Below are 11,265 nucleotides of genomic sequence, written 5' to 3'. Positions count from 1 at the left end.
ATAATGTCCTCTCATTGTAGGATTTGAGCATTAAATATTTTGTGTAATTGAAGCCTATTTGTAATTATGCTGACATGTAATTGCCAAATACCCAGTATATAAGATAAACAGTAATAAATATATAGCAAAAATAAAATGGAGTTCCAGTTTTCAGGGTGACACCTAAGGAAATTCCATGGCATCACTCTATCTTCACAATCAGAAAAAAACTGAAAAAGGAAGGAATCAATATCTCCTTTGAAATCTTTCTGAGTGACGATATCAGGGGAAAATAAGAGAAAATAAAAAGATTTCATGGTTGTCTATCTTCAAAGTATGCCATCAAGCTGTAGGAACAAAAATGGCATAACACTGGCATAAAAACAGACACCTAAGCCACTGGATAAGAGCAGAGACTCTAGAAATCAGTCCATCCATATACAGCCAACTGATAGTTTAAAAGGGTGCCAACAACCCACCACCACAAAACCACAGTTTCTTCCATCAATGGTGATAGGTAAACCTGGTAGCCACATGAAGAAAAATGAAATTGGACCCCTTACTGTACACAAGAATAAATCCAAATAAACTAAAAACTTGAAACTATAAACCAACTAGAAGAGAACAGGGGACATCCTCATTGACACCGGTTAAGCCAAAAACTTTGGGAATACGACACAAAAGCACAGACAACAAAAGGGCAAATAGAAAACTGGATTGCATCCAACTTAAAAAAAAAATCTGCAAAGCTGACAAGACAATCAACACCATGAAGAGACAAAATCATAATGAGAGAAAATATTTGCAAACCCTACATCAGATAATGGATTAATTACTGTCCAAAATACTCTAGGAACACAAATGACTCAATAGTAAAAAACAGCACAATTTAAAAGTCGGGCAAAGGACCTAAATAACATACATATCTGAAAAGAAGACATACAATGGCCAACAGGTATGTGTATACATATATATGCTCAACATCCCTAATCATCAGAGAAATGCAAATTAAAACTGAAAGAAGATATCACCTCACACTCATTAGGATGTCTATGATCAAAAAGTCAAAAGACAATTGTTGGTGAGGATGTGGAGGAAAGGGAACCCTTGCACTATTCACGGGAACATAAATCAGGGCAGCCATTATAGAAAGCAGAATGGACGTTCCTCCAAAAATGGAAAGAATAGAACTACCATATGATCCAGCAATCCCACACTGCCAGGGATATACTGAAAGGAAATGAAATCAGTATTGAAGAGATATCTGCACTCCCATATTAATTCACAATAGCTAAGATTTGGAATTCACCCATATGTCCAAAAATCGATGACAGGATGGGGTAAATCTGATATACATGCACAATGGAATACTATGCAGTCTTAAAGAAGGACATCTTGTCATTTGTGACACATGGGTGCACCTGAAGAACATCATGCTAAGTGAAATAAGCCAGGTGCAGGAAGACAAATACCAGGTCATCTCAATGATATGTGGAATCTCACAAAGTTAATCTAATAGATGTCAAAAAGAAGAATTCTGGTTGTCAGGGGCTGGGTGGCTGTGGGTGAAGGATTGAGAAGACTTTGTCGAAATACAAAACATTTCAGTTATATAGGGAGAATAAGCTCAATGACTATATTACAACATAGTGACTGTAGTTAACAATACATCATATTCTTGAGAAGTGATATTAGCATGGATGTGAAGGGTTCTCGCCACAATAATACATATGTCAGGTAATGGCTGTCAGTTACCTAATTTAGATATTAGACAATGTGTACATACTTTATAACAGCATTTTGTACATAAGAAATATATACAATGAGATGTGTCTGTTTTAAATACAAAGAAATAAATCAATAGTTGAGTGGTTACAAGGCACTGAAAGTGAAGAAGCAATGTTTTGAACTAAATTTCAGTGTCTCTGGAAGCACTGGTAATATCACCATGTGTAGCAAACATGAAGTATCAATAGGCTCTCTCTATGCCTTTTAAACTACATATGGGTTCATTACAAATGGCGGCGTGAGGAAAGGTGGTTTTGGAATTGGTTTCTCTCTAGTCTTATATGATGCATCTATACTATATTGCTTTATAATAAAGTAAATGATCACTTGCTGACATAAAGCACAGTAGGCAGGAATAGGAGAACAGTCAACTGAGAGAAAAAAATGCTTTGTGATTTAATTTTTATTTCTGCAGTTTGGAAAGGAGTTTAACTGTTTTTGTGATGACTCACAAAAATACATATGAGCATGAAAAATACACAGGACAACAATTGGGAAACATTTCTGGAGGCTTCACTTACTGAAACCCAGACATAAGCATACAAGCTAAGACACGGCAACACCAGGCTTCAGCATGAAACTGTACAAATCTCCTGGAAAGGGCTTCCCTCTCTGAATGCAGCTACCTGTCCACAGAATGCTCGAGGCCCGGGTACCTTTATTCTTCCAACTAGAAAGACATACACAAATGCCTCAGCATGACCTCGGAGGCCCAAACATTTAGCCAAGGCTACTATGAAACAATCTGCTGTCTTCATCCAGGTAAGGGCAACTTGACATTTGAAGACACTAAGATCGTGGGTCAATCCAGGTTAGACTGAGATGCAGAAGCTCCAGCAAACACAGTCCTGTCATTGGAAGAGGAATGCAGTACTTATTCCTGCACAAACAGACCCTTCCCTCTGGCCTTGAGCCTAGAATATGATTTTTTTGTAGTTGCTGTTGGGGAAGAGGCCCTTGGGCTTTAACAGGCAAACCACCTCCCTTAAATGCTTGGGCTGCAGTGGGGGTGTTTCTCCCCACATCTCACACACATCCAGGGCCTCTTCCACCACCTCTCCCATGAAGACCTTGGCTATTCCAGCCATGGCAATGGCCACGTTCTCAGGCACCGATCTGCCAGTGATAGACTGCATCAGACCTGCAATGTGTGCTTTTGGGAAAGCTGACCGGCGACACACTTCGTAGCGGGCCAGCTGCTCCTCAGACATGGCAGACAGCAGGGTTGCCATCCTCTGAGCCTCATCTGCATCCACGGTGGGCTTCCTCTCCTTCTTTCCTTTGCTATCTGTTTTCCGTCTTTCGGCTGCAGGAGGAGCTGAGGCTGAGGCTTCATTGTCACCTTCTGTGAGGTCCATGACATCCTGACTCCTGAGCTCACCTTCCTCACCCCTGGGTTCTTCCAAGTTCCCATCTAGGTCCTCAGGGATTCCATCTTTGTTGCTGCCCTTCAGACCTCGGGGCTTGGCGAACATCTCAGCAGACGCACCTGTTTGTCTGCCTGTCTCCATGGGTGAGATTCAAGTCTGCTCCGTGACAGCAGCTGTAGAAGCAGAAGTTCCAGCTGGGGTGGTTCGATTATGGATCTGAAATGAGAAGCTTTCAAAGATTTTAGCTGCTGTGTTTCTGCTGAGCCATAGTTTAGCCACAACCGAACACAGCTCCCTGCCTCCCCTTCCCACACACAAAGACACACACTGGTTTTTCTCACTTCCACAATGTGAAGAAACTTGTGGATGGAGAGTATATTAGTTTTAGATCAATGCAGAATAAATTCTCACTAATTTTGGATATTTAAAACAAACCCCAGCTCACAGGTCAGAAGTTCTACTAGGCCAAGTGACTGCCTCCTGCTCAGGGTCACACGAGGGACCTCCAGGATGGTTCTGGCTGTGTGGTCATTGCCTTCACCTGAGAAGGGTCTGGCTTCGATCTGATTCGAGTTCCTGGCAGACTTCAATGCCTTAGGGTTGTGAAACCCAGGCCCACGTGTTTGTTCTGCCAGCTGCCGGGAGGATGCTCTGAGCTCCTACAGGTGTTGCCCAGGTCTGGGCTGTGCAGCTCCCTGGGTCTGCACAGCCAGTGCTGAAGAATCACCCACAGGGGAATGGAATCTCAGGGAGGTTCAGTCCCTTATAAAGATCTCAGATGATTGAATTAGACCCAGCACTTAACAGCTATTGGTTCAGGGTATTCCTAATCTAATCAGGGGTCTGGGTGGGCCCATCAATTCAAGGTTCCGCCCACACTCAAGGGAGGGGCAGACGCAGGGCTAGACTCTGAGGGGTGGGAAATGCAGGGGGCATTTCAGAATTCTGTCTTCCTCACAGAATCGCTAAGTTCACATTTCACAAAAATAAAGAAAACATTTACAGTAAAAATGAGACATTTTATGAAGTTGCACATTAGAAAACTTAAACGTCTGAGAGAAAAATCTCTAAGTCATAGGGAAACAAGTGGTTTATCAGATACTCTGAAAATAGACTGGGCTGGGCGAGGGGAATATGAAAATATTATTTCAATTCTATTTTATTTTATTTTATTTTATTTATTTTTGAGACAGAGTCTCGCTCTGTCCCCCAGGCTGGATTGCAGTGGCCTGATCTCAGCTCACTGCAGCCTCTGCCTCTTGGGCCCAAGCAACTCTCCTGACTCAGCCTCCAGAGTAGCTGGGACTAAATGTGCGTGCCACCACGCCAGGATAAATTTGTATTTTTTAAAGCAGAGAGGAGATTTCAGCATTTTGGCCAGGCAAAGCCACCGCCTGGCAGGCGCCACGAAGACCCTGGCCACTGCAGCCGCCGGCAAAAGGGCGCCGCCTACAGGAGGGATCAAGAAGCCTCACCGCTACAAGCCTGGCACCCTGGCCCTCCGGGAAATCAGAAAGTACCAGAAGTCCACGCAGCTGCTCCTGCGCAAGCTGCCCTTCCAGCGCCTGGTGCGACCGATCGCCCAGGCCATCAGCCCAGACCTGCGCTTCCAGAGCGCGGCCATTGGCGCCCTGCAGGAGGCCAGCGAGGCCTACCTGGTGCAACTCTTTGAAGACACCAACCTGTGTGCCATCCATGCCAGGAGCATCACAATTATGCTCAGAGACATGCAGCTGGCCCGCCGCCTCCGTGGACAGGGTGCTTAGGAGCCCACGCTCCTGGGAAACCTTGCACTCTAGAGGACTTCATTTCTGTTTGGTTGTGTTTTCTTTTTTTTCTTCCCCCTGGAACTGGTAGTTCTGATGTGAGAAATTTTGTTCTGTTTTGGTTTCTTTTCCCTCCGGGGGGTCCAAAGGTAGCTAAGCATAGGATTGCCAGTGGAAACGTAGGCAGAAATCAGGTGGCAGTTGTGTTTGTGTGTGCTTGTTAGTAAACGTCTCATCTACTTTGAGGCTCCCAAGGCACTAGTGTCAAGTGGAAATGTCTCTGTGAGCGAGTTTCTGTTCAACTCTATAAAATTATAAAGAAATCGGTTTCTGTTTTCTTTACTACGTCTGCATATGGGTTCTGTAAACAAAATAAACTTCTTATTAATGAGAGTTAAACGGTGTTTATTGCATTTTTTGAAACAATAGATTCAAGGTATATTTGGAGGTTTTATGTATCCGCCTAGATGTTTTCAGTGTTTCCTTTCTCCTGTGCTGTTTCTCCGAGTTTGCTATGAAAATACATTAAGCTTTATTTTCTAAAATGTGAATAGACTTTTCTATTTACAAGTTACTGCACATTGTGGAAGCTGTGTAGGTAAAATCCAATGGGGTATATCTGTGTGTTGAAGGGAGTGCGAGGCACCCACTAGGAGTCTGATGCAGTCCTTCCCTGGTGGTCTATATCCCGGAGTGTGATCATTGTCATGGCTGGAATGGTCAAGGCCTTGGACACAAAGGTTGTAGAAGAGGCTCTGGACATGTGTGAGATTTGAAAAGGAGATGCCCCTGAGAAAGCTTGCCTGCGCGTTCAAGTTTAAGGGCCACATTTTTATCAAGTACCAAAAAATTATGTGATTTCCAGCCCCAGACTAGAAAAGTAATCCTGCTCCTGAGGGAAGAAGTACCGGCTCCATCTTCCCATAACAGAAGACTCTGTGTGCTGGAGCTTCCGTATCTCAGTCTACCCTGGACTCACCCTCGATTTTAACACCTTCCTCAAACTCTGGCATAGTCTCACCTAGATCATGGAAGCAGCCTTTTTCATAATCACTTTGACTAAATATGTGTTCCTCCTTGAGTGAATTGAATCATTTTTCTACATCTTCCTAGTTGGAAGGAGAAAAGTGCATGGTCCTTGAGCACCTTTCGATCCGACAGCTGCTTTGAGAGAGAAACGCCTCCCAAGAGACTGTGATGGTTTCACACTGAAGCCTGAAGTTGCTCTGCCTTACGATTATTTCTGGGTTTTCTTTTCTTGTCATAATCAGTTACTAGTTCATATTTTCTGTTGGATTTTTTTAAAAAAAGAGCTTACTGATGAGATTATGGCTTTCTCATAAAAAATACTACTTTGGTGAAAGTATATTAAAATGAACAATACTTGAATTTCCGGTACTTACAAGTATAATAGTTGAACATGGCATGGTAGGTGAAAGTGAGAAGTAGAATTTGACAAACACCATTTTACCAAACATTATGTTCCCTTGAATATGTGACTAAGAAAAACTAATTAGAAAAAAGAAACACCTTATCTATCTCATTAATAGATTTGTTTAAAAGAAAATATTTTTTACAAAATGCTAGCTACGTCTTGATATTCCTAGACATGGCACTAACTTAAAATTTCATGAATCGTCTCTCTAATATTCATGTTACTTGAGAAACTGCTACAAAGGATTTGACTGCATTCATTTTATAAGAGCCCTGCCCTCTTCTCCCCTGTATATGTATGTTAGCACTCTGTGTTGTACTCTCTTCTGTAGAAAACACAAATCCATCAATTTATCATTTCAGCTTTTTTAGTTTGGGTACAACTTTTTGTGAGTTATACTTTTAAACTTTTTACTTTGTACTTTTAAAGACTAGACCCTAGATATTATGTGCTTGAGAATAGCGGAGCTAGATTGCTTAAACTTTATTTGGGCATATGCTAAGTACTTTTGTGGGGGCCAAGGCAGGCAGTGAGGATGTTAAGCTTATCCCAAAATATGGAATTATTGAAAATAGTCAAGTACAGTCACTTTACTTGTTAGAAAGCTCATCACCACCTTACCAGACACCACATTTTTCTAGGCAGTCTCCAAAGGCACATTATGAGATAGACTTTAAGAATAGTGATGAAGCTCCAGGAAAACTTTATTGTCACTAATATGTAATACAACCAGCCATGAAAGCTAACAAAGATTGTGCCTAGAAAGATACCACCTTCTACAGATTCCTTCCTCGAGAGCTGTGGCTATATAATATTACATATTGAGAAGACTTTGAATGTGTAGGGACACTGAACCTTCCCAGCTAATCCATTTTTCCTCTTTGAGAAACAGCACTGTGTTGCTGCTTCTGAGCTGACCTCTGAGATCTCGATGGGAACTTGTTTCTGTCTTCAGCAGTTCAGCCTTACTCAGACCCCACTCAAAGCATTGAGTTCTATGGGGGGCCGGAAAAACGTTCTAAGCTTGTGTGTCCAATCACCACTGTCAATGCTCTCTGCAGTGGCTCATCCCCACTTCAGGCTGCTTGGGCCAGGTTTTCTTTACTCTAGGGTTAAGAGACTGCTAGGCCTGCCACATCTGCCAGAACACAGCTCCCAAGACTCCTCAGTGCCATGGGAAAGGAATGAGCTGAGAGCAATCTAAAGACTGGGAGATATTAAGTCTCTTGGGTCTTACTTCTTTTGGTTGCTCAAGCACTTTAATTCCTGAGAGAGCCCTCCCATCTCTACCAGTTCTTCCAAGAACCTGTGCCCTCCTTGTGTCCCTCTAAGACACACTGGTCTAACTTGTTATATGCCTTTACACTGAAGTTGGTAAAACAAAATGAAAGCTAAACAATGTCAGAATATGGAGGTATGAAACAGAATTTCCCCATGCTTGGTAAAATGTAGAAATTTATGTAATGCTCAGCCAAAGATAGATTCTATGTACAATAAGTTCTATTTTAAGAGCAAAAGCTGAGTGTATGAGGAAATAAAACAACATTTTGTGGAGGTATCTTTGGCTTCAAGAAGAAAGAACAGATGTTCTTCTCCACTCAATGTGAGAGCTGAACTGTGGGGGCTTTTAGATCCTTTTTGCTTATACTCTGTGATTCAGGGGGCACATGGCAAAGGTAAACAGACTGAAATAGCACCGTGGATATCTGTGAGCTGTGCTGGGAAGGTTCACAGTGATTCCATAATAAATCTCAGGGCTTTATTCTGTGATGAAAAGTACCCTTTTCCACAGAAAAGGTAAAGTAGAGTATGAACAAGTGGAGTGTGGAATAACTTTGTAACTCCTGATAAACCTACTTTGTCTGGAATTTTAATAACTTCTTTTCCTCTGTTGCTGTACTTAGGTTTGATTTTCTGAACGGATCACTGGCAGAATGAATAAAATCAAGAATACTCTAGGCTGGGCACAGTGGCTCACGCCTGTAATCCCAGCACTTTGGGAGGCCGAGGCGGGCAGATCACGAGGTCAGGAGATCGAGACCATCCTGGCTAACACGGTGAAACTCCGTCTCTACTGAAAATACAAAAAATTAGCTGGGCATGGTGGCAGGCACCTGTAGTCCCAGCTACTTGGGAGGCTGAGGCAGGAGAATGGCGTGGACCTGGGTGGCAGAGCCTGCAGTGAGCCGAGATCGTGCCACTGCACTCCAGCCTGGGCGACAGAGTGAGACTCTGTCTCAAAAAAAAAAAAAAAAAAAAAGAATACTCTAAAGCAATGTTTTGAACTAAATTTGGGTACCTATAGAAGCACCACAGCAAACCTGAACTATCAATATGCTCTTTCTATCTGTGTCTTTTAAACTGCTTAGATGATCATTACAAATGGCTCTTTGCAGAAAGGTGGTTTTTGGATTCTGTTTCTGTCACTCTAGTCTTATAAGATGCTCCTGTATTATGTTACTTTATAAAAATGTAAAGGATCACTAGCTGACATAAAGCACAGTAGGTAGGAATATGAGAACAGTCAAATGAGAGAAAAAAATGCTTTGTGATTTTATCTTTATTTCTGCAGGCTGGAAAACAGTTTAACAGTTTAACTATTTTTAAGATGACTCACCAAAATCCATACCAGAATTTAAAATATATACAAGGACAACAAATCCAGTGCCCCTGCTCAGGCACAGCCTTCAGGGCAGAATATCACTCGGGAAAAGTTTTTGGAGGCTTCACTTATTGAAACCCAGACATAAGCATACGAGCTAAGGCACAGCAAGTCCAGGCTTCAGTATGAAACCATACAAGACTCTTGGAAGGGATTTCCCTCTCTGAAAGCAGCTATCTGTCTACAGGATGATCAAGACCCATGCATCTTTCTTCTTCCAACCAGGAAGACACATAAAAATGACTCAATATGTCCTAGGTGACCCAAATATTTAGTCAAGGCGATTATGAAACAACGCCACAGTTTGAGAAAGATTGTGGCTAAATCCAGGGTAGACAGATGCAGAAGCTCCAGCAAACATAGTCCTATCATAGCAGACTGGATGCAGTACTTATTCCTGCACAAACACAACCTTCCCTCTGGCCTTGGGCCTAGAACATGATTTTTTTGTAGTTGCTGTTGGGGAAGAGGCCCTTGGGCTTTAACCTGCTAACAGCCTCCCTTAAATGCTTGGGCTGCAGTGGGGGCGTTTCTCCCCACATCTCACACACGTCCAGGGCCTCTTCCACCACCTCTCCAACCAAGACCTTGGCTATTCCAGCCATGGCAATGGCCACGTTCTCAGGCACCGATCTGCCAGTGATAGACTGCATCAGACCTGCAATGTGTGCTTTTGGGAAAGCTGACCGGCGACACACTTCGTAGCGGGCCAGCTGCTCCTCAGACATGGCAGACAGCAGGGTTGCCATCCTCTGAGACTCCTCCGCATCCACGGTGGGCTTCCTCTCCTTCTTTCCTTTGCTATCTGTTTTCAGTCCTTTGGCTGCAGGAGGAGCTGAGGCTGAGGCTTCATTGTCACCTTCTGTGAGGTCCATGACATCCTGACTCCTGAGCTCACCTTCCTCACCCCTGGGTTCTTCCAAGTTCCCATCTAGGTCCTCAGGGATTCCATCCTTCTTGCTGCCTTTCAGACCTCGGGGCATGGCGAACATCTCAGCAGACGCAACTGCTTGCCTGCCTGTCTCCATGGGTGAGATTCAGCTCTGCTCCATGACAGCAGCTGTAGAGGCAGAAGTTCCGGCTGGGGTGGTTTGATTATGGATCTGCAATGAGAACCTTTCAAAGATTTTAGCTGCTGTGTTTCTGCTGAGCCATAGTTTAGCCACAACTGGACACAGCTCCCTGCCTCCCATTCCCACACACAAACACACACACTGGTTTTTCTCGCTTCCACAATGTGAAGAAACTTGTGGATGGAGAGTATACTAGTTTTAGATCAATGCATAATAAATTCTCACAAATTTTGGATATTTAAATCAAACCCCAGCTCACAGGTCAGAAGTCCCACTAGGCCGAGTGACTGCCTCCTGCTCAAGGTCGAACAACGGACCTCTAGGGTGGGCCTGGCTGCATCGACGTTGCCTTGACCTGGGAAAGGTCTGGCTGTGATCTGATTCCGTGGTGGAATTCGATGCCTTAGGGTTGTGAGACCCAGGCCCGCTTGTCTGTTCTGCCTGCTGCTGTGAGGATGCTCTCAGCTTCCGAAGTTTCTCCCAGGTCTGGTCGTGGGGCTCCCTGGATCTGCAGAGCCAGCATAGGAGAATCACCCGCATGGGGAAAGGGGGGCAAATCTCCCTCTGGCTGGAGAGCTCTGTCATTTCAGGGGTTATAAGCAGAAATAAATGGCAACTCAAAGAGTGGAAACCATCCAGAACTTGAAAATTAACCCCTGAAATAAAACAGAGACACATAATCTTTTAATAAAAATCAACTACTGTATATAATTAGCTCTCATTATGATAGTGCAGATGATTGAATTAGACCCAGTAGTTAATGTCCATTGTTTCAGGGTATTCCTAACCCAATCAGGGATTTGTAGGCACATTAATGTCATGGTTTCATCCACACTCAGGGGAGGGGCAGATGCAGGGCGTGCCTCTGAGGGGCAGGAAATGCATGGGACATCTCAGAATTCTGTCTGCCTCAGATATTCTGAATGTTTGCATTTCACAATAATAAAGAACATATTTTCTCTGAAAATTTGACATTTTATGAAGTTGCATGTTAGACAACTTAAATGTCTGAGCAAAAATCCCCCATTGATTTGGCAACAAGTCATTTGTCAAGTACTCTGAGGATAAACTGGGCTGGTAAGGGGAATATGGAAATATTTATTTCAATTTTTATATTATATACATATATGTATACACACGTTGCAGAGAAGCACATAGGAGATAAAATTATTTCAAGCACAAAAATACGTAT

The sequence above is a fragment of the Nomascus leucogenys genome, unplaced genomic scaffold, assembly GCF_006542625.1.
Source record: "Nomascus leucogenys isolate Asia unplaced genomic scaffold, Asia_NLE_v1 000657F_136776_qpd_obj, whole genome shotgun sequence".
Lineage (NCBI taxonomy): Eukaryota > Metazoa > Chordata > Mammalia > Primates > Hylobatidae > Nomascus > Nomascus leucogenys.
This window is presented reverse-complemented; position numbering follows the sequence as displayed.